This window comes from Sciurus vulgaris, assembly GCF_902686455.1.
Source record: "Sciurus vulgaris genome assembly, chromosome: 2".
Taxonomy (NCBI): Eukaryota; Metazoa; Chordata; class Mammalia; order Rodentia; family Sciuridae; genus Sciurus; species Sciurus vulgaris.
The window spans coordinates 106,363,235-106,367,138 of record NC_136462.1 but is presented as its reverse complement, the minus strand read 5'-3'; the positions used below and the strand labels follow the sequence as shown (position 1 = coordinate 106,367,138).

At 47.3% G+C, this 3,904-nt stretch overlaps 1 long non-coding RNA gene across 1 annotated transcript; it reads left to right on the top strand.

Moving 5' to 3' along the window:
• The first annotated feature begins 290 nt into the window (after positions 1-290).
• LOC306653091 lies at positions 291-2,232 on the top strand. Its single transcript, XR_013761639.1, has 3 exons — positions 291-783; positions 1,159-1,278; positions 1,743-2,232. It is a non-coding gene; the product is annotated as an uncharacterized lncRNA (long non-coding RNA).
• Positions 2,233-3,904: the final 1,672 nt, after the last annotated feature.

Genomic DNA, 3,904 nt, shown 5'->3' with positions numbered 1-3,904 from the left:
AAATACATTTGAGTAGGAGCCCTGTCCAGTCCACCAACCCGATATGAAGCCATTGAAGGGTCAAGAACAGTTATGTCTGTTTCAACTCAACCTGTAAGACATGAGCAAAGGCATGGCTACAGTTTGGAGAAGGGAAAGCACTTGTCCGAAGGGTGAAACTGACCTCACAGAGAGGTTGACATCTGTCAGGTGTTGCCTGTATTGCTGTGTGTATCCAGTCACAGGGGAGCGGGCAACAGGGGAGGGAAAATTGTTCCCTCTCTCTGTGCTCCAGCTGCAGGTAGTAACCTTCCAGGGAGGCTGTAGAGGAATTCCTGGATTGAGTGTGGGAGGTCCAGACTGAAGGATCTTTATGTGCCTTTTCATTTACTGTCTCTCTGAGTTTGAGTGTCCCTGGAGCTAGCAAATTGCTTACTCAGATCAGTAGAGAGAAGAGGAGAAATGGAGTCGTGAAGTAGTGAGATGGAAAGCGATCAACCCTCATAATGGCAACTCATTCTTGTCTAAGCCAAGAAATGGTCTGTGATTTGTCCTCAGTTTAAACCTTCCTGCACAGTGAGATGTCACTCCTAGGAGAGGGGATTCTTAACTCCATCCCCAAGGGCTTCAAGCTGAGAGGACAGTCTGCCAAACTTAGAGCCCCATTTGAGAGAGGAGCTAATGACAAAGCTGAAATTTCAGCAAATCATCCCTCCTTAAAGGTTATTCCTCTTGCCCTTGTTTTGGAAGACAGAGGCAGCTCCACTCATTAAGGAACACAAGCTGAATTCCCATAATGTCACGGTGAGTAGACTGAACCCAGGGCTGGGAGAGCTAGAACTGGTAGTTCTAGCCCCAGTTTTACCTCTCACTCACACTGTGACCTTGGAAGTTGCATGACCTCTCTGGGTCCCAAATTCTTTCCCAGAAAATAAGACGTTTGAGGTAAATTAGCTGTAAGCCTTTTCCACCTAGGGTTTTGTGAAAATGAGACTGGGGAGATTCAAAAAGGACTAGGTTATTTCTCCTTTTTAGAGCTCTTTCTGAAAGTTGGCTTAGCATTTGGCACTGGGGGTAGGGAAAAAAAGAAACAGAGAATCATCCTGGGAATGTGACAGACCTGTGGGCTGCCTGTCCTGTTTGCGTCACTGCATTCTGGGGTGTCCCTTTCATCTCCAGGAGTGTAGCTGCCTCATGGAAGAGGGCAGAAGACCTGGTGACAGAGCAGCCTGGTGACAGAGCAGCTGTGAATATTATCAGCTGGTTCCCTGCCTCATGCCTCTTCCATACCTTGGAGTGGTGAGTCATGCTTTGTCACCCAAGTGCCTGGCAGCAGGCCCCACACAACTTCTTGAGCTTGTCAACACCCAGGTAGAATAAATCATCAGCGGCCATTTTTAGATAGGAGTGAGAAGTGAAGTCACCAGGAAGATGCCAATTAGGGGTGCAGATGGGAAATAGGGATTTGTTGAAGGGTGGGGTTAGTTTCCCAGGGAGCCAATCCCAGAAGGTTCTAGGCTCCCAGATTTGCAGTCTGTATCCTGGCTGTGGGGATACCCTGGGAGGAACCCCCCAGTTGGTAGAAGAAACCACAATATCACATGCCCTTCTCCAATATCATGATCCCATCCCCCAGCAGAGGGATCTTGGCTTCTCCTTGCTCCAGTAAATGGGTCCTGGAATTATAACGTTATAGTGAGACAGGGAGGAGCTGAATTCTCTAATCCAGTGTCTTTCCTGTCTTTTGTTCTATTTTATTTTAGGAACAGAATGAATAGGAAGAGGAGGATTTGTAGCCTGCCTGCTCAGTCTTTCCTGCTTCTCCCCTACCCTAGGCTGGACGAATTCATCTCAAAAGCTTTTCCACTTCTACTGTTACTGCTACATTTGAAAAGAACACATTGCAGGGGAGCTGAGCATGTGAGAAAACTGCTGATATTTTAAAGATTAAATGGCACCATTTCAGTAAACACACACACACACACACACACACACACATGCACACACACACACCCCTTGGTTCTCTTACATCAGTTAGCTATGGGATCCTGGTCAAGCTACTTAACCTTATGGCTCTTTTTCCTCATTTGTAAATGGACAGACTAATAGTTCTGTTCTCAGAAGGTCTTTGGAGAATTAAAAAAAGATCATAAAGGCCAAGGCTTGCCCAATATTATGCTGGTCAATACACAAGGGCAATAGTGTGGCAAAGTGGAATACAAAAGCCAGTGGAACCCAAGCTCTTTTAGGGAGACAGCAGGAGATGGATGTTACCAAAAAATGTGGGTGCCCATTCTACCTTCTCTTGGTCTCCTGACAAAACAAGGTGAGCCTTGGAGGAAACATCTTGACATGTGCAGATCTGACAGATCTGAAGCTAGTCACTTCCTCTCCTGACCTTGTGCATGCCCCATATCAGGAGGGGGGACAATTTTGCAAAGGACCCAGAGAGGGAAGCACAACTTTTTCATTCACTTGTCCATTCAATCACTCATTCATCCAACAAAGACCCTGTACCTATTTGTGCCTGAAGGTATACCAAGGACTGGGAGGATTCAGTTACTACGAAATCCTTCTGCAGCCTTGGGGAGGAGCCAGTCCCACTTCCTTCGCCTCTCCCATGCTTTCTTTCTCCCTCCTGTGAGCATCAGCTTGGGTCCTGGTGATTTTAACTTGAAAATGATCTTTATACCTGTAGACTTCTTCTCCATTGGCAGCTGCTTGAAAGAAACTTTAAGAATGGATAGACTTGTTCAAGGACAGCATATCCAGGGAAGGGAATTTATTGCAGTGCAAAATTTTGAGAAATAGGAATATTGGGGGATAAAGACCCCAAGTTCAGGGGGGCCATTCCTGGTGGATGGGGGTGTTGGGTAAAGGGTGGAGAGCCCGGTTGAGGCTGTCGAGGGGATGGATGGCTGATGAACAGCACACAGGGACCAGTAGGTCTGTGAGTCTGTGAGAAGGAGGTGGTCTAAACACACAGTCATTCTCAGGCTACATGTGGGGCATGGGTAGGGAGCATTGGCCAGTCATCCTCAGGGCCATGTAGTCCAGGCCGAGTGGCCACGTCAGGCTTCAGGATTCCAGTCCTGGCAATGAAGCAGGGATCTGCCGTAAACAAGGGAGCTTCTTGTCCTAAAGGGTTGAAACAGGGTAAGAATTCAATTTCCAGTCAAGAGGGGGGATAGGCCTGCAGGCATGGATCTAGTGGCCTCAGCTCCAGGGAGAATATCTGGCAGAGATTGAGAATTAGGCTGGAAACTAGGCTGGGTCTGATGTTCCCAGAGAAAGCCAAACATAAGAAACTGAGTTTGATGTAAAATCAAATAACTGGGTCATGATTGATGGGAAGATTATGACCTTTGGTCCAGGATTATTGCAGGCTAACTGTGGGGAGGATCATTCCTCCATTCACAGACCAGTTCACAGACTTGGTCCCATCAGAAGTATTTCATGGTTGATCAGTGCCTGTGTCTGTGATTCACCTGGTCCTCACCACAACCCCTACATTTTCTCCATTTTGCAGATGAGGAAACTGAGGCAGAGCAAAGGGAACTTGCCCTTGGGGGCTACTGTTGGCCAGGATCCAGGAGAGGCATCCAGGTCTTTGTGTTTTTATTTTTATTTTTGGTTTGGGTGGGAAGGAGATAGTGATGGAGGTCAAGTGTTGTAGTCTGGTTCTTTAATGACCTCAAAGACCATGTGTTGAAAGGTTGGTCTCCAGACTTTGGCACTCTTGGGATGTGGTGGAACCTTTAGGTGGTGGATCCTAGTGGAAATGTTAGGTCATTGGGATGTGCCCTTGAAGGACGTACTGGGACCCAGACCCCTTTCTCTCTCTACTTACTTCCTGGCCACCATGAGATGAACAGTGGTATCTACCACATGCTGCTGTCATGATAGACTTGGCTCCGTCACAGTA